The 25,946-nt window shown below is 40.2% G+C and overlaps 1 long non-coding RNA gene across 1 annotated transcript in view; it reads left to right on the top strand.

The window, feature by feature from the left end:
• LOC309869282 overlaps positions 1–25,946 on the top strand; it is a 90,422-nt gene that overhangs the window by 10,488 nt on the left and 53,988 nt on the right. The window contains exon 2 of the long non-coding RNA XR_014314094.1: positions 8,506–8,613. This is a non-coding gene — a long non-coding RNA (uncharacterized lncRNA). The remainder of the gene's footprint in view (positions 1–8,505; positions 8,614–25,946) is intronic.

The raw sequence follows: 25,946 nt of genomic DNA, 5'->3' as shown, positions 1-25,946 counted from the left end.
AATCAGTATTATATTGGTATTTACTACTCCTACAGGAGTAGCAAGCAGCAACCCACAGGAAGTTGGAGATAGTCTTTCTGCCACCAAAACATAGATTATGCATTCCTTGGAGGAAAGGGTAAAAATCTTACACTTTTTTTGTGACCACTTAAAAGCATTTATTGAAATTCTGCCATGTGTGTGCCCCTCCTTTAACAACTTGTATTGGAAAGATGAAAAAAATACTACCCTTGCTCCCCTTCTGGAGTTTTGCTTATAGCAGTATACACTTTGTAAATATTGATTCACAGTGGATGACTGATTGCTATTCCCTACGTATACCCTACTGAGGTTATTGAAATTCTCACCAGCCTTCCATTAAAGCTGTGACAACTAATATTCAGATGCTGGCGGTTGGAGTTTTCATTCTTTAATTCGCTTACTCAGTCACTCAGCAAATCTCTGTTGAATACCTATTATGTTCCAGGCACAGATTTGGACCTAGGTTTAAATGAGTGAACACAATTTTAATATTAATATACCATATATGAGTATATGATATATTAAGCCATGATCTGTTTAAAAAAATAATGGTGCTGGGGTGCCTGGGTGGCTCTACTGGTTAGGCATCTACCTTTGGCTCAGGTCATGATCTCAGTGTCCTGGGATCAAGCCCCACATTGAGCTCTGCTCAATGGGGAGCCTGCTTCTCTCTCTCCCTGTTCCCCTGCTCTCTCTATCAAATAAATAACATTTAAAAAAAATTAATGGTTCAATAAGAGTAACAAGCTTATCATTTAGAAATCATTGGTGGAATTATTGACAGTTAAAAAGGTTTATGAGAAAGGAATAGTAGTATGAGTGTCTCAACTAATGTATTGGCCAGTTAGGGGAAAAATGTAAAGCAAATGCCATTAATATGTTGTCTTAAAAATTATGTTTATAAAAAATGTATTTGGGGAACTGATAGCTCAGAAGTTTGGCAATGAAAGACCAAACATTTTAAATCCATGTAATTGGTTGAAATCCAGCCAAAACTGATATCAAATGCAACTCTTCCCCATCTGCTGGTTTATGTTAATGAGTTGGTGATCTCATTTAGTTTGCTAGGAGACAGGTGTCTATATTACTAAAGCAGCAACTCACTTGGCACCTAGCCCTAGTCTCAGGCAAAGTCTTGAATTTAGCTGTGGGGTAGTACTCAGCTTACAATATGGTCCTAAGAATCCCAGGACAAGAGAGTATAGGTAGAATTGAAAATCACTGTAGGTCTGTATCCAGTCTCTCCGAGGAGTGAATCAACCATGGCAGGTCAGATTCTAGTTTGCCATGTGTACATTCTCTACCTGATTCCTGCAGAGTTGAAGATCTACCAAGCAGAAAGCTCTGATAGAAATTTTTGCTAGATTCTATCAAACCCAAATACCAATACCAAGCCTGATTGGATTATGCCTTATTTCCTTCTGGAACTTTCATGATTTTCCAGAAAACAAGAGAATGCAAGTTTTTTTTTTTTTTTTTAAACACTTGTAGGAATAAAATATCACAGATAGAGTATCATTGGTAGGAAAAACCCTAACCTTTAATATACACCTGTTATTGAAAAAGAGAGAAGTGGAGAAGAGTGTAGACTATGAAATTAGAGAAGAGCTTTGGTTCAAATCCTCTCATGGTCACTTATTTTTGTAACCCTAGGGAAGTTAATTAGTCTTTGTTGTTCTCATTTCTTCTAACCATAAAATAGAAATAGTAGAATTACCAAATTCCTAGAAACTTGTTATGAGGTTGAGTTAATGTGTGTAATATACTTAGAACAATACCTGGCCTGTATAGTAAGTGTTTTGCACAAGTTATCCCATCGTACTGTGTGCCAAGAACTGTGCTAATTCAGTGGGGGGAAAATCCTCACGTTATTTAATTGTGAACATCAGGTATTATGTGCTGCCACATATAGCAGGTAAGGGCACTAAATTTCAGAATGGTGAATGGTAGGGAGGAGTTAAGATGGCTTATTGAGTCTTTCTAATTTCAAACCACGATCTTTCTACTGTAGTTAGTTGCTTGAGATCACACAGCAAGTAAGAGGGGAACAGGGATTGTAATCCGAGATCCCTGGTTCTCAGTTATTGAATATACCTTTCATGCACTAGGTGAACCATAATTAGAGAACTAAAGTAATGTCCAATTTCTTATTTTGTTAGTACAAGGGAAAAATATATATACTTTAGTAAGGAATGTCTAATTTTATGATTTTTAAAAAGATTTTATTTATTTATTTGAGAGAGAAAGCAAAGCAAGAGAGAGAGAGGGAGAGCATGCACAAGTGGGGGGGGGGTGCAAAAGAGGGCCGAGGAAGAGGGAGAAGCATGTTCCTCACTGAGCGGGGCTGGATCTCAGGACCCCTGGCGTCATCACCAGCCTAAGTCCAATCATCACCTGGATGGCTCCATCAGTTAAGCCTGACGGATTTTATGATTTTTATGATTTTATGATTTTTTTTTTAGAAATAATAATTAATGGTCAGGGAAACTTAATTTTAAAAAAATATTAATTGCTACTACATAGCAAGTATTATGTTTAATTCAGGGGTCATAGAGGTAAATAGTACAGGTAAGATGATTCCTGGAAAATGCCTAATAAATTCCAATTACTCAGATAAATTTTTTCTTTCATCACATTCTTTCAACACATTCTTGAAAACCTGGTTTTGATTCTGTAGGCTTTTACTTTCAAACAAAAAAGATTATTCTTGCCTGTAAGAATTTGGTAGCAACTATAACCATGAGCTGTTAAAAATTATCATCAGGTACTTAAAAGGAAGAGATTTTTAAAATTATTTTTCTGTTGGACTTGGCTCATTAAGATCTGTACGTGTTCGTGATCCACTCGAGTGAGTGGACTGCGTGGTGGTGCTATGATGGCATCTCCATGACTTTAAGAGCTTCCAGAAGAGGTAGACCATAATGAAGGCATTCATTAGAGGTCTATGAACCAGGGAGGTGGCGCACATGAAAGTTCCCACATCATCATTCATACTGATCTGATTAACTCCCCCAGTTTCATTTTCAGAGTGCAGGGATCAGGAATTTTGGCAACCATCTGGGTAACAGAAGTCCCTCCCCAAGGATCTTGTAAATTTCTGTCCATATGTTCCCTGTAAAACTGCATTGCCGACGGCTTTCTTCCCACAGCTCATGTCTACAAAGATGACCAGCCAACCAGATCCTGTGACAGGGCCCTTCAGCCTTTCAGGAATATGCCAGTGTTTTCATTCCTCACTTGGACGTATACATGATTTTTATTGACAATGGGAGCACTGAGAATAGTAGCAAATACATTAGATGCGGGAAGACGTTTTCAGACAGTAAACTTAAAATACATAGAGCCCTTATAAAAGGAACTTTGTATATAAGATACACCAAAATACAGTGTCCCTTCTTAAAGTACAACACCTGAGAAGCAACCTTTAGGAACATGAAGTCTGATATAATTCTCTCCAGCTGGGGGAAACTCCAGGGAGAGAGATACAACATTGATTTATTTGGATTATCCTACAAATGCCATTTTTAACAACTTCAAACTAAGGCTTGATTCCTAGCATTATGATTATTAAAATGATAGCAATCTTGGGCAGGGTTTCTCTTATCTGATTTCCCTAAATCCCAAGACAGCCCTTGGTAGAAATATCTTACACTTATCAGCAGCTTTCATTAACTGAATAATAAATAAGACTTTCCCTCTTCTGAATAACTCAAAGGAGCATGTGCTTAGAGATTCTACATGCTCCCCCTTTTCTCTGGTTTTCAGTCTGAGCTAGAATATTTATCTCCCTGTACTCATCAGAAGATACCTATTTATAGGATGTTTGAGCATGGCAATAAACATTGAATATTTAGCTCATTTTTGAGAGCTGAAGGAAAAGATTCAGACTTCTCTCTAAGACTATTCCTATTCTTCTTAAGATTTCATTTATAGCACTGCTATAGAAAGGAGAACCACACAAATATCAGTTTTATCAGGGGTAGAGCTGTTAGAATCTGCTTCCTGTTCTTAGACAGCCAAAAACCCATGTGTAACAGGTGAGAATGGGCAAATTGTCCCAAATTATTGACATTCCCAGCCAGATAGTATCTAAAACTACTCTGAGGAATGTATAGATACAAGATTGTGTGATTTTTCTCCCTGGGGCCCTGGGCCCAAACACACCCTTGTGGGGGCGAGGGTATACTTAAGAAGAAATAGCTGTTTCCATTGAAAATCAGCCCATAGAGATGTGGGTCAGAGGCAGGACATAAACGCTCAACTTTAGAAATTCACAAGTTACAATCTTCTCTACTTTTGGGGGTTAGGGTTATTGTGGTCCACCCTCAGTGTCCCGGGATAAACAGAGTGATCCCAATGGTGGGCGTAAACCACCTCTTGATAAGTAGGCGTGTTGGAATAAAACAAGACTGTGGCTGGGTAAGGGATCCTGAAGTTCTGTTTGAGGCTTTGTACAAACTGTGCACAAACTCTGTCAATCAAACTCCACTTAATTGATTTATTGGGTTTACCAGTTCTCTGCTATAAAGAATAGTCCCTGGCACCCACAGGGTGAGCAACCAACGTGGTTTTGCCCAAATCTATCCTGGTTTTAGCGCCAAAAGTCCTGAATCCCAAGAAACCATTGGTGATAGGAAAACCCAGATAGTCAGTCACCTTAATCATTACACATTCATCGAATTTGGATATCTAAAAGAAACTCAGTAGTGACTCATGCAATTTTGTTCCCACCAGTTGAACTGAATGTTTACTATGAATCTGTTATGCCATTTGTTCCTAAACCTGTTTAAGTTATTTACTTGTTGTTATAATTACTTAATTTAATTAAATATAATATAAATTGATGAAATATCTGTGTGAAAATAAAGTGTTGTGTGGCTATGGCAACTAATTTGAATGTTTTAGAGAGACCCAATAAAGAAAAGTTACTAGAGAAATTTTATTACATTATAATGTTGACAAGACAACCATAAATGATTTGGAAAAAGATATATATCACAAATACCTCTAAGTTCTCATTCCTTGTTATAGAAATTGAAAATGGAAATATAGATAATCCATTATGAGTGTGGTTTATGTAAGAAAGATGACAGGGAATGCTGAGCAGATGATCCATGCATAAAGAAAAGACCTTGGCCTTACACCAAAAGATTGTATTGCATTTTCTATGTTCCAGACTAAACATCAAATGTGTCAGGCATGTATAATTCAATAATTATTCCCCATGATCATGAGTTGTGCTTTTCTTTGTTCCCAAACTTTCAGTAAGATCCTATGAACTTATTATTCTTCATCAGTCACTGTATGTTGATGCCTGCTCTTGTGTAACAGAGAAGAACAGAGACACACGAACACAAGTTGTAATTTTTGTGTGCCAAGGACCGGGTCTGTTTTATTCCCCATTGCCAGGAACCTTGATTGCTACCAGCAAAATACTAAGAGCTCCCTGTATGAGGTATGTTTGATAAATAAACAATCAGTGAATGAATGAATGAATGGACATCTTTCAAGAACCGAAATGAAGAGAGAATTAAATGTTAAATTATTAAAAATTAAAATATTTACTATTTATTTAATCTTTTTTTTTCCTTAAAAAAGAATAGGCAGGCATCTGATTATGGTACTTTTCTAAGTACTAGAAAGATCATAAAGATGGATAAGTTACATAATATAAAAAAGTATAAGAATGCACATATTCAAAATTTAACGATGGGTTCAGTATTGGCATAGACCAATCAGAGCAGAGACTGGACAGTCAGAAAGGATATCATCATCATCCAGGTAGTGGAACATGCGAACTGAGGAATTGGACCTGAATTTAAGGAAGAAAGTAATCAGTGCTGAGCTGGCCTTGGAATTCAGTCATTATGAGTAGAGACAGGATTTGGAGTCAAACAGACCTGATTTAAAGTCAGATTCTCACACTTAGAATTGTTGGCACATGAGTAATTTATTTAACTGCTCTCAGCTTCAGTTTTCTGGGCTGTACAATGGGCATAATGATGCTTAAGTAGTTACAAGGATCACCTGCAGTAACCTATTGACATACGTGCACTTATGCACAGTTTCTGCCCATGGCAAGCACTTTGCAGCTGTAAGCTATTATTAAGAGAAATAGGCTGTAAAAATTTGAGAAGATTTCAAGACAAAACTAGCATTTGAGCTTCTAAAATGATGGTGACTTTGGATATGGGCAGGAAGGGGTGTAGGGAGGACAGAGAATACAAAAGAAAGCATTTTCAGTCCCAAGAACAGCAGGAGCGGTATAGATCCAGGGAATGTTGGTAAATGGACGAAGAACAAAAAGGTTGGAGCATCAGAAAAAAAGGGGAGTGGCTACCTAACTTGGAGCACACTGGAATTGCTTTAGAAGTTTGGGGAACAAAACACTCACTGCAGCCTGGAATATTTAGCCAGTCTGTTGCAGAGGGTAAACTAAATTAAAGAGAAAGAGACTCGTTATTAGGTAGTCTGTCCCTTGCAAAAGTAAGAGCCCTTTGAAAACTGCTTATGCAACCATGAGATGAGTGGGAAAAAAGAGAAAGGACAGCCACAAATCCAACCCCCACACCTTTCTACTTGGAGGGGCGTTAGTGAACCGTCTGTAAGTGCCTACATTATGACTTTGGCAATAGAAAATTTCCTCATCTCTTCTTTTGATTCTGGTATAGAGATTGCAGTACTTAAGTCATTTGATTTGAAATGGTCTTTCTTCCTCATGTGATGTGCTTTCAGCTGCCTCATTAATTTTGATTTTATGGTCAATAAAATTTCTGTTATTTCTGCAAATTTCATATCTGGTTAATCTCTAGGATTTCTTGCCTTTTAATCTTGTCTTCACAAGTACCAATCCTTGTCTCAGTGTCCGTGCATTTCCTCCTTCGACGGGAGTCTTATTCTTCCTGAAGATCTTCCCTGCCCTTGCCAACCAATGTATTTTCCATGTTCTGATCTCCTATGACCTTATTAACCATGTGTGTCATGAACCTTTATATCACATACAATAATTCTTAGATTTTAGGTGAATAAATATATCATGTACCTTTCTATTCCACTGAATCATAATCCGCCCCCCACTGCCACCCCTCCGACCATGCTTTTTATTCTACAGATATAAGCTGAGTATGTCCTTTGTACATGACATTCACTGGGGATATGGATAGAACAGTAAACAGCCGGGCGCCTGGGTGGCTCAGTGGGTTAAAGCCTCTGCCTTCGGCTTGGGTCATGATCTCAGGGTCCTGGGATCGAGTCCCGCATCGGGCTCTCTGCTCAGCAGGGAGCCTGCTTCCTCCTCTCTCTGCCTTCCTCTCTGCCTACTTCTGATCTGCCTCTGTCAAAGGAATAAATAAAATTAAAAAAAAAAAAAACAGTAAACAGCCACACTCCCTGCTATCATAGACCTTAGGTGTAATATGAAAGATGACAGAAATGAGATGTAACTAAATGAAATGATTTCTAATAATGATAAGTCCTCAAAGAAATTAATCAGATGATGTGTTGGCAGGAGATTGCTAGGATGAAGCAGGGCATATGAGAGATTTCAGGAAAATCTTTTTGTTGAGATTATGTTTGGAACGAGACGGGAATCACAAGAGTAGACACCACAGTGATCTAGGAACAGATTCTTTGGACTGAAAGAGCAAGTACAAAAAACCCTGAGGCAAGGCCAGGTTGACCTATTCGAGAAACACAAAAATGGTACATAAGGCTGGAACCTAGTAAGCAAGCAGGTAGTGATGCAGAAACAGAAGGGAGCTAGACCATGTAAGTCCAGGCGAGGTGGACAGAGTTTGGATTTTACTGTAAGTGCAATGGAAATTTTCAAGTAGAAATCAGACTTGAATTTTTTTTTTTAAGATTTTATTTATTTATTTGACACACAGAGATCACAAGTAGGCAGAGAGGCAGGCAGAGAGAGAGGAGGAAGCAGCCTCCCCGCCAAGCAGAGAGCCTGATGCGGGTCTCAATCCCAGGACTCTGGGATCATGACCTGAGCTGAAGGCAGAGGCTTTAACCCACTGAGCCACTCAGGTGCCCCACGACTTGAATTTTTTGAAAGATTCCATTAGAAAAAAAAAAAATCCTATTAGCTTTTGGATGACTAATTGTTTGGAACAGGGGCAAAAAATAAGCTTGTGAAGATGTCATTGCTGAAGTCCAGCTGAGTATTGATTTTTACCTTGGCTAGGATCACAGCAGTGGTGTCAGAGGGAAGTGTGTGGATTCGCAACACCTGTTGAAGGTAATACAGGTGGCCATGACAGGATTTGGTAATGAAACCAATGTCGGAGAAAGAAGAGACAAATTAAGAATGAGTCCCTCCTTTTTTGTGCCAAGCATTTGAGTAGATAGTGCTATTGCTGAAAATCCAGAAATTTTTTTAAGATTTTAATTTATCAGTGGGTTCTCATTTAAGAAAATGTTTTTCTCATTAAAACTAATGATAGCCCTTTTTATTGTTTTCATTTATTTATTTGACAGAGAAAAAGAGACAGCGACAAGGGGAACACAAGCCAGGGGACCTGAGTCGAATGCAGATGCTTAAGGACTGAGCCACCCAGGCACCCTGATGATAGTCCTTTTTAAAAGGTAATGTGTTAAACAACTGTTCCAAGTTATGTTGATGGCTATACAATATCTCCCCAACTTCCTTTTTTTTTTTTTTTAAAGATTTTATTTATTTGACAGACAGAGATCACAAGTAGGCAGAGAGACAGGCAGAGAGAGAGAGGAGGAAGCAGGCTCCCCGCGGAGCAGACAGTCAGATGCGGGACTTGATCCCAGGACCAACTTCCTTTTTTTAAAAAAAATTCCTGTAATATATGTCAGAAGGTAACAAACTTTTTTTGCAAAGGACCAATTAGTAAATAATCCAGGCCTTGCGGGCCACACTGTCTTCAGCCATAGGCATTTCATAGGTGAATGAGTGTGGCCGTGTTCCCATACGGGTTTAGGTTTATTACCAAAAAACAGCTGTGACTGTAGTCAGCCTACACCTCTTGTCATATGGTCATAGAATGATAACTCATACGACTCTTCAAAAATATATTCAGCTTAGGAATGGAGGCTTCAGAAGAATACAAAACCAGACTTATTTTTTCTCAAGTGCCATTTCATTTGTTGAGAATTCCAGTTAAGTGTTTATGTTCAAATACTCATCCCGAAATGTGCAGGGTATAGAAACTGGAAATCTGATAAGAGCATTACGATTACAGGATCTCTCTGTTTCCAAACCTCAATAGAAAAATGGGGGTTAAAAGGCCTTTTAATTGAACCTTAAATTGAGTGGCAGAGGTGGAATATTTGTTATTTTTAATTCAGTTCAGTTATTCCAAGTGGCTTTTCATTCTTCTAATTTATATTTCAAAGTGTTCGTCCTTGAAAGGTGTCATCTGAATTCAACAATCAGTTCCCCTTTGTAGGGGTCAGAGATAGTTACTGTCTGTATCTCATAGAAAAATAAAGCCCCTATGTTCTAAAGGTTATTAATATTTACTCCAAATTGTGATGTATTGAAGTCACAGCTTTTATCTCGCCTCTGAGGTCCTGATAACAAAAAAGACAGGAAGATCAATAGCCACATGATGGGTAACTAATTGCTTTTGCTTCAACCTGCAACCTTCCATTTCTCTCGAGCTCATTGCAAAGTCCATTTGACAATCTCGGATATTGTTTTCAACCTTGGCTCTTAACAGTCTGGATTCCAAACTGAGTTGGAAAAATACGTGAAAACCTTTTCAACTGACAGTGCTTTACACATATATACTCCTCAGTACTATCCATACAAAAATTTATTAGAGACAATTGATAAGATGATTATCAAGAAATGGAACTTCTCTTTGTTGAGACTGATTATCTACTAAATGGTATTTAATTATTTTTTGGTTATATTTGTAATGGTTTCAGTCACTATTGCGAAGTCAAACTTCTCATTCAAAAAATCACTTATTTAGTGCTTATCTAGTACCACTGTTTTTAGCTAACACATTTTCATCAATAACTGCAGGCCATATTCTCATCTAAAGGCTTAACAAAACTTACTTCTTGGATCTTTACAGCTCCACAAAGCAGTTTCTTCTATTTTCTAAATTGAGACACAGAAGTGTCTCTAGCTTTATAGTAAAAGAAAATAATAATAAAAATAAAAATTCTGGATTTCCTGCTTGTCAATTTTTTTTTTCTAAGATCTTATTTATTTATTTGACAGAGAGTGAGAGATCACAAGTAGGCAGAGAGGCAGGCAGAGAGAGAGGGGGAAGCAGGTGCCCTGCTAAGCAGAGAGCCAGATACGGGGCTCGTTCCCAGGACCCTGGGATCATGACCTGAGCCGAAGGCAGAGGCCTTAACCCACTGAGCCACCCAGGTGCCCCCTGCTTGTCAAATTTGTGACCTTGGGCAAATTCATTAATCTCTTTGTGCCTCTGTGTTCTCATCAATAGTTTGGGAATAACAATAATGCCTTCTTTATTGGGATATTAAGTAAGTTAATATTTTAAGGCACGTGGGAGCATTCCTGGCATATGTTAAGGATTTTTAACTGCTAAGATAAAACTAACTTTCCAAAGTCACAAAGCTAGTAATGGCAGGGCCCTTATTTACAAGATGCTATAGAGAATACAGAGATAAATTAACAAATTGGAAGATCTGGCATGTATATATCCTGATGGATAAGAACATTTTAACGGCATTCTGTCTCGTTTTTCCTTTTAGCATCATATTCTTCTTTTACTGAGTAGGAAATAAATCTTTACCCGTGCAAAGTGAGAGAGAAATTGTGCTTTTGCCTATCAGTTTATATCTACTGGTAGGAAATATTCACCTTTGAGGCAAACAAACTGAATAGAGCACACCCCCTCATCTAAGGTTTCACTTTCTGCAGATTCAGTTACCCTGAGTCACCCGTGGTCTGGAAGCAGGTAATCCTTCTGATGTATGTCAGAAGGTCAGTGGTACCCTAATGCCACACTGCAACACCAACATCATTCACCTCACTTCATCTTCTCCCATAGGCGTTTTTCCATCTTGCATCATCACAAGAAGGGTAAGAACAGCATAGTAAGATTTTGAGAGAGAGAGAGAGAGATTGCATTCCCGTAACTTTTACTATAGTGTGCTAAAACTGTTCAATTTTGTTACTAGTTATTGTTGTTAATCTCTAACTGTGGCTAATTTATTAATAAAAGTTTATCATAAGTATGAATGTATAGGGAAAAAAACATAGTGTCTATAGAGTTTGCTACTATTTGTGGTTTTAGGCATCCGCTGGGTGTTTTGGAAGGTATCCCCAGTGGATAAGGGGGGGAGGTACTGTCTATGAGTTTATTCTTGTTTATGTTGTTTTCAGTGTTTGCACTGATGCACAGCTACAGTGACACCATCCTGTTGAAAATTTGCTGGGAGGAACAATTGTAGGGAGTAGTTTTTCCAATAAATCAAATACTTACCATTTTTCTGTTAAAACATTGCTTATATTTTTTGTTATTAACTTTTAAAATTTCTTACCTGGGGCGCTTGGGTGGCTCAATGGGTTAAAGCCTCTGCCTTTGGCTCAGTTCATGATCCCAGGGTCCTGGGATAGAGCCCCGCATCGGGCTCTCTGCTCAGCGGGGAGCCTGCTTCCTCCTCTCTCTCTGCCTGCCTCTCTGTCTACTTGTGATCTCTGTCTGTCCAATAAATAAATAAAATCTTAAAAAAAAAAAGATGCTTTAAAATTTCTTACCAAACATTGAGCATTAACAGTATAGTTATTCATAATTAAGAGTTTTTGAAGGTCATTTCCATTTCTGCAGTTATAGGTGTATTTCTTCCTGACCCACATCCTCCAATACTGTGTATTTTGATGAGTGATTAATTTTAAAGATGACTGAGATAACTTTTGCAAGACTGTACATTCATTCTTTTCCACTCATCTTGCTCAGTGGCTGCCCTCAATTTTGATCAGAGATAACCTTCTCGCTTTTTCTTCTTAACTAGCAGTGTTTCAATATTTCATCGTCTTAGTTTAAACACTTGATTTATTCACTCTCAATGTGAGCCCAAAGTTATTTCTTAGCTAGATGAGAAATTTTAAAAAGAGATAAAAGAAAAGCTTGCAAAATATTCAGGTTTCTTTCCTCTTCCTCTTGATATATCACTTGTATTGAGAGAGAAACCCAGCCAATCTGATGAATGAAGCAAGAAGTGTTGAGTTCGCATCTATTTTAGGAATGAGTCTTCTTTGGTTGATTAGCCTTCTTTGCCCAGGCTGCAGTGCTGTGCTGCTCGAGAATGTTTCTTTATCAAAGTACTAACACAGAAAACAAACTAAAAGCCTCTTAAAGACTTCTCGCTTATGTCCATAAAAATCCCGTCCTCCAATGTGGACAAATTGATGGGGGTGGTGTTGGAAATGCAACCAAAGAGGTTTAGTTAAGTCAGGAGACACTTTCCATAGAATGACATGGCCCATATATTGAAAACCAAGTATTTGACATAGCCATTGCCTTAGAATCATTCCCTTGGTGTTGCAAGTCCTTTAAAAGCTTTCCCGAATAAAGCCGATTTGCTTTCGTGGAGTCTTGTACTTTTAATGGGCTTCATGCTGTTACAAATACTCAGACAGGACTTCCCTTTCAATTCCCTGAAAGGTTAGATTGAGACAATTAAATCCCCTTTGTGAACCTTTTGGAAGTAATCTTGAACTAAGGCAGTAGGGAAATAATTGCTGTAGAGTGTGGTCTGTAGCACTTTCTAAGTGTGGTCTCCTAACCAGAAGCATTAGGATCACCTGCTAATTGTTAGAAATAAGAATTTTACAGCCTGACCCCAACCCTACTAAATCTGAACTGCATGGAGATGGGACCCACCAACCAGATGCCCTGGGTTTATAGAGAGACACTTAAGAAAGAAACACATGGGGCACCTGGGTGGCAGAGTGGGTTAAGCAGCTGCCTTCAGCTCAGGTCATGATCCCAGCGTCCTGGGATCAAGTCCCACATTGGGCTCCTTGCTAGGCAGGGAGCCTGCTTCTCCCTCTGCCTCTGCCTGCCATTCTGTCTGCCTGTGCTCGCTCTCTCTCTCTCTCTCTCTCTCTGACAAATAAAAAACAAAACAAAAAAAAACAACACATGCTCTTTTATGAAGTCTGTAAAAATGCCATCATCTGTGGTTCTGATTTTCGATTCTAGCATGTTTCCAGAGTGAACCATTATTTTAATAAGCACTAATCTCTCTAAGCCAATCATCCTCTCAGCATAAATCTTGCGTGGCATTGTCGTACCTTATTTTCTAATGTGATATGACCACTGCTTATGTACCTACCAAATTATACCAGTGATTGTCTCTCTCACTTCCATCAAACTATAACCCCTATTTCATATCTCCTTACAGCATTCATAAATACCCTTAATGCTTCATTCATTCATTTTTTTAAAAGATTTTATTTATTTATTTATTTATTTATTTATTTATTTATTTGGAGAGGGGAGACAAGTGAGTAGAGGGAGGTGCAGAGGCAAAGGGAGAGACAGAATCCCAAGTAGACTCCATACTGAGCTCAGAGCCTGACACGGGGCTTAGTCTCATGACCCTGAGATCATGACCTGAGCTGAAATCAAGAGTCAGATGCTTATCCTACTGAGCCACCCAGGCACCCCAGTATTTCATTCTTTCCAATGTTTTGTTGTAAATTCCCTTTCTCCCATTAGGTAGAGAGTTTATGGATTGTTGGTGTGTTCAGTCAAGAAACGTGATTCCTCTCGTGTGTTCAAGTTGAGTGGCTGGGATATATTTTCTTCCCATCTCTTGCCCTCTTCAGGGCAAGTGCATTAAGCCCTCTGGGCTTCAATTTTATTGCCTTCAAAGTGGAGCTGCTAATTTCTGTTGTTTAACACTTGCATATTGCTTATTATGACATACATAAATATGCCTTTATATGAACTAATCAACAAATTCTCACCACTGCCCTATAAGATAGGCATCATTTTTATAACCATTTTGCTGATGAGAAAATGAAGGCAGAGAAGCATTAACTCACCCAAGATCCTGGGACTGTATGTGATGAAACTGATAGCCCAGTAATCTGGGGCCCAGTATGAGGTACTGAACCCCATGCCCGTTGCTCTGTAATCTGATTCTCTAGGTGTTGCATATACTTAGACAGGGTCTGACATGATCACCTTTGATATAGAGTTGCTACTTTCAACCACTTAAAAGTTCTGTGGAAGGAGAAAGACATGGAAATGAAATCAGTAAAATGTTATGGGTGTATATTAGTTTCCCATTGCTAATATAACAAATTACTAAATACTTACTGGCTTAAAATAACACAAATTTATTATCTTGCCATTTTTTGAAGTCAAAAATCTGAAACATATGTCAACATATGTCAACAGGTTAATATTTTAACAGGGCTACATTCCTTCTGGAAGCTCTAGGAGAAAAACTGTTTCTCTGCCTTTTTCCATTTCTAGACGCTACCCGCTTTCCTTGTCTTTTGCTCCCCGCACCCATCCTCAAAGCCAGAGATGACATCACTTCAGCCTCTTCTTCCATTGTCATACTTCTCTAACTCCAACACTTCTACTCCCTCTTCCACTTCTAAGAACACTCACAGCTACCTTGGATAATCCAGGATAATTTCCCCATTTTAAGATTTGCAACTGAATCATATTTGCAAAGATCCTTTAGCAATGCAAGATAATACATTCTCAAGTCCTGGGGATCAGGATGTAAACATCTTTGGGGAGCCGATATGATGCCTACCACAGTGCATTTTACAGAAGTATGCTCACATACACACGCATATGCGTGCGCACATGTACACACAAGTTACAAAGGAGAAGGTGAAGAAAGTCACGGAACCTTTTTGAAGCAATTATGCTTGAATGTAAAGGAATGCTTAATTATGAATAGTTTTTTCATTAGTCAGTGGAGAAGGAACGGAAGGCATTTCTAAGACCCTCCAATCCTGACAGTAATGGCGCAGTCAGGTTATAGGTGTAGTTCTCGTCATTAGAGGATTGTGTTTCAGGGGTAGCAGTGTGTGGAGTTGAGGCCAAAATGGTAAGTAGAAGTCAGATAATTGATGTCCTTGAATGACAAGCTAAGTAAGGCATTTGGCTTTTATTGGCTGACAGTGGGCGTCTTTTTCCTATGAGACCCAGTAAGGTACACATGGTAAATACTCAGTAAATACCATTGATTCACAAACTATGCAATTGAATAAATGCAGAGGTTATTACAAAGTTTGGTCAGGAGAAATAAACGTACTGATAACTCCTTCTGTCTTCTGAAAGCAGCATCTGATCTGAGCATTTCATTGATCTCTCTTACTTCCCACTGGGAAGTAGAAGAGCGCTATTTGCCCACGAGCTGCCACAGGCAGCCTTCATTACACACTGTGGTTAGGAAACCACTTTGATTTAGAGCAGTGCTTGCTGTCCCAGGTCAAAAATGGGCTGTCTGTGCGTGGGGTACAATAGTCAGTTTGGGATGCAGTGTAGATGATGCACATTTTACCCCACATCTTCATTCACATTCCCAGAGTAATGTAAGTTAACCTCCTATCCAAAAGTAAGTGGGACTCTGGGAGTCTAAGAAGAAGGTGTTCACCAACTCAGTGGGGTGTGTTCTCAGGGCTCACTCAGTATTAAAATCACATTCTATCACCTCTCCTTGTTGATATGCTTGTCCGAGTGCAAGCTGTGCCCTATAGCCACTGAAGTAATAAGCAAAGTCATTGATTTTATAGCTTCTTCCTACAACAGGCTCCAAATTCTGCACTTGTCTCATCACTGCGGCTTGAAGCCTCCGGAGAGAGACGGACAGGCATTATCAATCATGCCCCAAAGAAAGGGAAGAGAACACATGAGGCAGAGCTGGGATAGAATTCCTTCTCCAGGAATTCCCTCCTACCTCTCAGTTCATTGCATTTGCTTTCTCCACTCAGGAATGTCCCAACACATCAGCATTCTTGTATTTTGTCTCTTGTCCATAATTCTTCCCCTTGGTAGAATCCAGGAGTAAAGTGGAATTTCTAAAGTTGAACCATCCTAGTTTCAGGTTTCTGCTTTAGTCTCTGTAAGTAAAGCGGATAAAGGGGTTCCCCTTTTCAAAGAAAATAGCCATTCTTTATCCATTTCTTTATTCACTGGCAATATATTAGCTGAGCTCCTACTATATAGCTGGCACTTTGCAAGGTACCATTAATATTTCAAGGCCCAAGATAGAAGTGCTATGCCTGCTTTCACAGATTATGTCCAGCTAATGCGAAAGACAGACCTTAGCAAAATAAATTAACTAGTGACTGCTCATCGAGTGCTAACTCCAAGGCTGGCCCCCAGAATGCTTTACTCTCCAAAGATCCTTACAGCTCATTGAAGTATGGACAGTACTGTCTTATTTCAGCCAAACTGCCAAAAGTCATAGAGTTCCTAAGTGCTGGATCCTCAATCCTGCTTCTGTGGCTCACCCTCTTACGGTCAACGCTCAGAATAAAAGCACCAGGGGCCCAGGGAGCCTGCCATCAATTAAGATTGGACACTTCCCCAGAAAACCACAAAACCCACAGCCAAAATCATGGCAACGGATTCCGCAGCCAGGCTGTGTGTTGCTGTTGCATCTCATTACCATGGTAATGAGATGCATTTCTCGCTAACCTCTCCCTAGACCTCCCGAGATCTCCCATCCCCAGGGGAGCTCCTTGAAGATCATTTATGAAAATCAGCAGTAAGCACCAGTGGCCTTTCGAAACCTCTCAGTGAGTGCTTAATGCAGTAATTGTTTACTCTGATTTGTAATGAGAGAGAATAACGTGGTGATGTTAGTGACTGATTAATTTTCCCTTATGTATGCTGGAGCAGAAGGCACCTTGAAGAGCAAAGCTCATTCTGTCCCCCTGTGGATTACCACGTCTTGATTCACATAGCCAAACCCTACCCCACCGGCATACCTCGAAACACAGCTTGCCTTGGATTTGCATAAATGTGGAATTGCTAAACTACATTATTGCCACACGTAGGACTTGCTATCATTTTCTTACCCCTGGAATGGGTGAAAATGTTGCCGCAGAAACACTAATAGAACGGAGGTAGTCCATGGGTTGCTCGTTCATTCCGAGGAGGTACCATTTTATTTCTTCTCTTTACAACAGACACACAGCAAACAGCTAGAACTGACAGGGCTCAGAGAAGCCATTTTGGAATTGCTAAAAAAGAATATAAACACTGAACAGACACAGCAGCTCATTGAATAAAGAAGACAACGGTGTATCTGTGAAATAAAGCAAGTGTGTTTGGGTAAATAGGAATTTCTCAGATGTGTGTGTGTGTCTTCATACTTGGAAACAGCTTATTTACACCGATTGGGCCTTTGTTACAGAGCAGCATGTGCGTTGCTGGGGAACTGAGGCCTTGTAAATTGGCCCTTACCAGCTGCTTTGTCTTGTCTTCTAAATTGCTTGAAAACCTATTAAGATATATGACCCACATAAAAATAGGACCAGAGGGTTTCTGTATCATGGACCCTGGGGATCAGATTTTACTTTATCGCCCATTAATGTAGAAGGGATTTCATCAGTCGGCTTACCCTTCTCCCACCCCCAGGGGTTATAAAAATCCCAAAGATTAGCCCTTCTAGGATCTTAGCTAAGATGTGAATACCCAGACAGCTGCTCGACAGACAGATATGCAGGGATTTAAGGGATAGATGAAGCATGAGGGTCATGGGGTAGAGACACACTAAGTTTGTGAAGAGTTGGTTGGCAAGAGAGGGCATCAAAATATTGGACAATTAGCCTCATGATTAGGAAGGCACGAACAGATCTTTGTTGTTGACTCCTAATGGTTACCGACCCTTTTCTTTTCTTACAAAGAAAGAAGGGGGTCCATGTCCTCAGTGCATCCTCTCCAAGGCATCTTTGCTTCCTGTCTTGGCTTCTGTGACCTGGATCACGCTGCTGTCACAGCTTTCTTCTCTTTTCTTTTAAGATTTTATTTATTTATCTGTCAAAGAGCGTAGAGTGCGTGCACAAGCAGGGAGTGCAGAAGGCAGAGGGAGAAGACACAGGCTCCCCTCTGAGCAAGGAGGCTGATCCTGATGTGGGACTCCATCTCAGGAACCTGAGATCATGACCTGAGCTGAAGGCAACCTCTTAACTGACTGAGCCACCACGCACCCCTGCTGGCACAGCTTCTTCCCCAAGTTTACAACTTGTGTGTTCAGAATGAACCACAATGCCATCATACTTCACATGAGGAAAGGAAGCTGAGTCTTGCCGTATCTATTCAGGCAGAAGAAAAGAGAGGTTTGAAACATGAGTTGGTGTGTTTAATTAACCAAACCAAATGACACAAAGTGCTATTGGCTGGATTGGACCTAAAATGTGTTTCGTTTGGCTTGCACTATCTTTTAAAATGATTTCGTTTCCAGTGTATATAAGGTGGGAGATTCCACCAAAAAGAACTGGTTTATTAAGCAGTCTTGAGCATAGTCTTCGGTGTTTCCTGGGATCATACACCTGTTTCATTCCTGTGTGTTACTTCCTGGCACCAGTGAACATTTCAGTTTTTTATACCGGAATCTGCCCACGGCATCATTCTAGCTTTTTCTGGCTGGTCATGTCTGAAAACTGGCAATGGGTCTGTCAGTCTTCTGTTTCACTCTTAACCTCCCTCACTGGGATCCCCCTCACCCTAGTCCCCAGGCTTCCTTGTGCCTCAGTGTCTCAATTTCTACTGCAGTCCTGCTCTCTCTTCCTTTCCCAGGAACACCGCAGCGATTTCATAAAAAGGGCTTGTAAGATGCTCTAAACTCACAGGGACATATGCACCACTCAGGACAACCGCATTGTGTTAATTTCTGTTTGTATGGGCCATTTTCATCTTGCCTCTGAGAGCTGGTCTGGGGCTTCTTCCTGCTTTGGCTGTGTGACACGCTCTGGGATCAGAGAAGATGCAAAGCACCATCACTCCCTCCATCCTCTTTTTTTCCCCCATCACAAGAGATTGGCAGTCCTGTCTCAGCAGCCTTGCATTTATTAGTCGGGAGATGACTGCCCTCCGTTTATCTGTGACTGGGCTTTGCTTAAAGAGGGTGGCTTCCTGCCAAAATGAGATGCATGCCTAATGAACTTGAATGCTCAGAAGCCCCGGTCTCACAGAATCCCTCCACGTTAGCCTGCAGCCACTGGAAAAATGGAGAAGATTCCAGAAGGTTAATATTGATGGAGTTACCCTCTTGAATTAATTTTCCATGCACATAACTCCACTCACAGAATTGCCAATTCTTATTTTCTAAAAACTCTGCACTAGGAATTGAAATCTGTGCTTGCTAGTCTCCCCTTTTCTAGTAGAATTATAGTTTTTGGTTCTCTTTTTTTCCTTGGAAAAAAGAAAAGACAAGTATGAGTGTGTGTAGTATGTGGCAGCAGTGGGGAAGAGTGTTACATTCACCACGTATAATCTTGAAGCAATTCTTCTTCTGTAAAGGAGGGAAATGAAGCTATTTGAGTTTCTAATCTGAAAGTGAATGCTGGGTTCAGAGTCCACAGTTGTGCCTGTTATCAAGGGAGGAAATTGGAAAAACAGAGAAATAATGACTGCATAGATTTCTGACTCACCCTGGCTTCCCAATCCCATGGAAGATTAGGTGGTGGGAGCAGAATGAGTCCTAAGATTGAGTGATTTCAGGCTGTGTAATACCATGTTATGGGTTTTGTGGAAACACAAGTGATGGTTTGCAAAATACAGTGGCTGCAAAACCCAAGTGTCTGAAAGATGACTGATCGTAGAGGTCCAGGGGTGACCCTGAAGAGACAAAGCCAGAAGAGCCACCGGGGGGGGCCCCATTGTTAACTCTTTGATTTACATGTGGGAGGCTTGAGCTCCTCTCATTGGCAATAAAGTCGTGATAATGTGGTCCCTGACCTCCCCGGCACACCCAATAAGCCCCCTTTCCCCCAGTGCATTAGCCACACACCACGAGGAAAATTAGTGCACTGAAGCAAGGATTTGCCAAATGTGCTCCCTGGGGAGCAGAAAGAGTTAATGCAATTTTCCAACCTGCCTAATTTACGCCAAGAGGGTATTATGTCCTCTGAGAGAATCCCAGTCAAGTGTGCCTGCAGAGAAGGGGAGGGGGGGGAAGCAAAATTAGGGAAAATACAGAAATGACACCCACCCCTATCCCAGTATCACATTACAATACATTTGCATATAACTTTTCTTAGCCTACAAGTGCTTTGACATTCCGACAGTCTTTCAAAATAGATTCAGGGTTGTTTTTTTTTTTTTTTCCTTTTCTTTTCTATTTGCAACTGCCTGTGGGGTGTGGAAGGAAGAGCACTGAGAAGGAGCCCACGCTGGTTTCAGTCTTAACCGTGCCGCTGTCTTGCTGTCCCTGAGCCCGGTCCCTTCTCAGCTTTCTCAACTGTAATATGAACAGTTTGAGTCAGATGTTTTCTAAGGGTCATTATGCTTTATGATTTAGTGGTTTAGATGTTTGCAAATATTAATGCTTAGAGCACCTCTTTATCACAACATTTTTAAAATTCACGCAGCATCTTTTCTCCTCATTACTCAAGGCACTACCTCAAACAAATTTATGCATTCCTCCCTCATAGAATACTTAAGAACCAATGAAGCTGGTGGGGCTGCCGGGTCCCTCTTCCCAGCAGCCCACACGATTGCTGCCACCTTTAAGAGCAGCCCCGTTGGGACTCTGAGGGAGGTTTGCGGACTGTAAATCTGGCCCCTCGTGACTTCCTGTCTTTTCACCTCCCACCCTATTCTGATTAGTGACCCCAGTGCCTGTCAGAAATCCTGGGAACTTAAATATTTTCAGGCAGGCAGGTAGGATCTTTGAAACCTGGCTATTAAAAAAAGGGGGGTGAGGTGGGGGAGTGGCTAAAATTGTAGGACACAATGCTGTCTCTCAAACATGCTTCCACAAGCATTTCCAGTTTTGTGGGTGAGAGCAGGATAGAAAAGGGACCAACAAAAGGAGAAAGTGATTTAGGTTTGCAAAGAAGGAGTGGTACTTTCTGAACATTTTGTTCTGTGTCCAACGTCCCGATTCCTCTAGCTGATTCTTAAACTGTGCTGATGTAGTAGCCACAAGCTGGATGTGGGCACTTAAATTTAAGTGAATTAAATTTATATAAATTTAAAATCTAGGTTCTCAGTCATCCTACACATTTCAAGTGCTTGAGAGTCACAGGTGGCTAGTGGCTAACCTATCGGACAGTGCGAACAGATCAATATAATTCCCACATCACAGAAAGTGATATGCAGTTCTGAAAGAAAGTGGGTGAAGGTTTAAACCTTCAGGAGCTGTTTGTTATGTTTTGTTTTTATTTTTCCCATTCAGTTGTTCCTTCAAAATATATTAGTTTAAAGCAGTGTGCTAGAGGCCAAAAAAAATTATCCACCTTCTGAATGTTTATTGTAGGTTACGTTTTATGTGAAGTCCTTCCAATGCATTTCCTAGATTTATGCCTTTGAAGTAGGTACATTATATGTATTTTACAGAAGAGAAATCTGAGGTGCGGAATCACACAGTTGGTCAGTGCAGAGTTCAGATGCACACATTATCCACCCTTCAGATTCCAAAGCCTGTGTTAATCTGAGATAAAAAATGGTTTCTGGAATATTTTCTATAAAAAGTGGGATTTCCAGACTGAACGAACAGCCCCAGTGGCATTTGTGAGAAGTGACTGAGCTTTCATTTTTTATAATTTTGGAAAAGATTTTCTTTTATACCAAGAACCTAAGATTTTAATTATGGATCACCTCAAAGTTACATTAAGACAGAACAGGAAAAAAGGGGAAAAAAAAATAAAATAAAATGCCAGCATACATAAGTAACTCAAACATTTGTGGTTAAGATCTTATTTTTATTTATTTATTTATTTGTTTGTTTATTTATAAGGGCCTTATTTATTTATTTGACACAGAGAGAGAAGGCACAAGTGGGAGGGCAGCAGAGGGAGAAGCAGGTTCCCTGCTGAGCAAGGAGCCCAATGTGACTCCATCCCAGGACCCTGGGATCATGACCTGAGCTGAAGGCAGATGCTTAACCTACTGAGCCACCCAAGTGCCCCTAAAGATTTTATTTACTTATTTGACAGAGAGACACAGCGAGAGAAGAAACACAAGCAGGGGAAGCAGGATAGGGAGAAGCAAGCTCTCTGCTGAAGGAAGAGCTTGATGTGGGTTTGATCCCACAACTCTGGGATCATAACCTGAGCCGAAGACAGACGCCCAAGGACTGAGTTGCCCAGGCATCCAAATGTTTGTATTTCAGTCTTGTGTTTATAATCGTTCTGTTTGGAGCTGCTGTAGCCCCAGTTTTGTCCCCCTGAGCAGGCAGCATCTGTCCAGGCCTTCCAGGTAGAAATAAGTGTTAGGTACTTGAGATGCAGTGTGCTCCTTCCCTGTGAAGCAGTTCCGCTGAGAAGCGAGGAACTGCACTTCAGACTTTATATGTTTTATCCCTTGGCAACCCACAGCAGTGATATTACAAACACTGCGACTGTTAGGCTAATGGGAGTAAATACTGTAAAAACTGTGAAAGATGCCTGTAAAGTATTCATTCATTCACGGAAGAACCATTGCTGAGCACCCACTCTGTGCTAGGCACTGGCTGTAGACCAGCTCTGACAAAAAAAAAAAAAAAAGATGCCCTGATGATATAATCCCTTCCCTTGAGGAGTTCACAATTAAGTGTGATGTGAACTATTCTATCGGTAACTTCAAAATAATATAACACAATCAGTAGCGTTCGTAAATATTAAACCAGAATTCAAGAAAAATAACCTCATTTGTATCCGTTGCAATTGCTGTGGTGTAGACGAATACTCCTACCATGACCTGTGCTGAGTTTCCAACACAATGTCATAGACTCTGGAGTTGGAAAGAGATGGGTTATTGCAAGCAGGACGAGTCAGCCCCACTGACCATATATTGCATTGTATTATATCATGTTAATACATTATAGCATATTGCAGACCATGCCATGTTAGTATACATGCGTGCATATATAAATATATGCATATAATATTCAGAATGTAATAAATGTGAAATGATATAGAATCATCTAAGATTAATTCCATGCTAAGGTGATATAAACTATTTGTTAAAAGTTTAGGTTTTAGGATAGGACCAATGTGACCTTAATTGTCAGCTTAACAACTTCTTAGCTGTGTGCTTTTAGTAAATTACTTCACCTTGCTCTGCCTCAGTGTTTCCATCTATTTAATGGGAGAAATGCTAGTACCTATCACATAGGGCTGTTGTGACAAAAGCGTAGAAATCCTTAGCCAGTCCCTGATCTGTGGTCGGTTGGCCGTAAATTTTTACTTAATGCATGAGGGAGGGAACAACGATTAGCTGCATCACTGTGTCGGAAGTAAACAGCCTAAGGATCTAGAGAAGGGAGAACTTCAGATCATTGTCAATCAGCCAAGGCAGCAGAGGAAAATGAGGTTTGAAATGGGCCTTGAAGGCTAAGTACAATCCTGCCAGGTGCCAAAAGAAAAGCAGCTCAGCCCAGACAGAGGTGGCAAGAGCAATTCTATTTGTGGTGGTGGTGGTGGTTGTCAAATGGGTGTTGTGCCTTGAGCTGATAGATCTTCTTTCCCCCGTGTACAACTAGGAGCTGCCACACATCTGATTCTGCTCTTCCTTCTGGGGCGCCGGGTCCCTCACAGCCCACGAGCCACTCAGGACGATGGCCAGAGGTTGCCTGTCTTTCCTGAGGACTCTGGGAAGACTCCATGCATAGCTCGCACTGGTTTGCCCATAGCTTTTGTTTGCTGACGCCCCAGAAACTGGCTATTAATGATGGGGTCTAGTTTCTATTGTACTTTGCAGAAATTCCATTTCAGCTGCAGAAATGCCACATGTCTGCCAGTGAAATATAATGTCTTGAAGTCCCACATACTAAAGGACATCATATTTCATCTCTCCCTGCCTGTGGTTTATCCAAACAAAGGAAATGGGTTGTTACCAAGGAAAGCATAACTCAAAATTCTAATTATGACTGTGAAATCACATGTGAAATTACTTTTAATAATTAAAAATAGCTCGCGCCTCTCTGCCATCCTAGCTCGATAGTACGTCTGGCGCCATTTTAAGGAAAGCTAATAATCCCCAGGAAATCCCGATGACCTTAATTGTCTTCATATCCACCCTTCAGTGACCTTTATCGCTTAGACGGTTAAAATATAAAATAAATGATACTAATATCTGATGTGCAACTGCATCATGCTCACTTATCTTATGCGTTTGTTATGTTTCCGTGACACTATTTCTCTGATGGCGTGAACATGCTTTGAAGAGAACGTTTATTATGTCTATTTCTTAAATTCAGATTTTAAAGTGGAGAGAGGAAATTATCAATGAGGAAACTGTCATCTGGGGAAGAATGTAAAACCCTGCAAGGAAAAGAAGCTGAAAAGGAGTGGAGGTAGAGAAAAGAGTCAGTCATTATAAACTCCACTGGCAAAAATGCAGATGTTGCATAAAAAAAGCATACGAGAGCAGCAAAAGCTGTTTCCTGAAGCAACAAAGGCATGTAAATATTTGCATCTTGTGGAATAATTCCTTTTTCAAAAGATTCCAAGAGACCGTGTAGGTAACATCGTGGCCAGAATACCACTTGGCTATTTATCATAGGAGTCAGCTTTTCTATCTGTATCTCATATCTAGGAATATTCTTAGAGTCAAATTCGTACGTGGTTCTGTAGGGATTTGCACACAGAGGCATCACAGATTTCTTATGTTTCACACTTCAGGTAACTGTTGTCACTCTCACACCTTTGTGGTCTCCATTTCTGCCATTTTTGCATAATGCTGCAAAAGCTGCTCTTCTCTTACATTTATTCATTTAATCAGTCATCCATTTATTCATTCAATGAGCATTTCCTGAGCAAATAATATGTCCTGGGACTGCATTTGTTTTTGTTTTTGTCTGCTTTAAGCTGCTAAATTTGAGAGTCACTTGGTATGCAGAAGCAGATAGATAGCTAATATCCATGCACTGCTAACTGCGAGGCCCTGTCCTTAAGAATCTCTCACGTAGCAGGCAGTCAACATTTGTTGGATATATTTCCAGATGGAAGGGTAGTAGAAGAAAATTCCTCAACTGCGTTTAAGTTCATTTACAACCAAGAGTAGCTATAGTTACACTGCAAGATTAAAAACGGAGCCAATTATTGAAAAGTTCACTTTACAAAATGTGGCGATGGTGAAATTGGTATCACCTGTTTGAAAATTCGAAGCAGCCTGCACCTTCTCTTCCTAAGTCCCAAGTTTCTTTGGCTTTGCAAAGTCAATGAGCTGGAGGGCCTTTGTCTCATTCTCTCTTAAAGATCGTTAACTCCTATTTGCAGGTGTTTTTGCCTTCTAATCTTTCTCTCTGTTGTTTCCCTAGCCTTTGTCACCATAACAGATGTACGTTTTGTATTCTTTCAAACCCAGCCATTTTGGTGTAGAAGGAAAAAGATTTAAATCAAATTGTGGTTCATTTGTGGGACTCTCCACAGACATTTATAACTGACAACTGAATGCATCAGTTGCTTTAAATAGCCTGACTCTGTAGTCATTCAGAACATAAACAAAGGGGCTGACTGGAGAACAGCTCTCTGGAGTGGAGGAAGGTTGGAAAACTTCAGAGTTTCAATTTAGAGTTTCACAGAAATCTCTGAAACATGTTTGTATTGTAGATCCCGCTTCAAATTTTAGAGCAGAGGGCAACATCATTTGGCCCAAGTGGTCGAATAGGACTTCTTTTCAATATGTTTTTCTCCTGTGAACATCCTTGTTAACATGTCAAACACTTGCTTCTGTCTCTACCAAGGGCCCATTTTCATGAGCAGTGATAAGTAGCCTCCATTTTATCTGTTTGAATTTTATGAAAGACAAAGACACAGCAAACCTTGTTTG

The sequence above is a fragment of the Mustela nivalis genome (genome assembly GCF_964662115.1).
Source record: "Mustela nivalis genome assembly, chromosome: 1".
Taxonomy (NCBI): Eukaryota; Metazoa; Chordata; class Mammalia; order Carnivora; family Mustelidae; genus Mustela; species Mustela nivalis.
The sequence above is the reverse complement of the archived record's forward strand: the minus strand, read 5'-3'. Positions and strand labels throughout refer to the sequence as shown.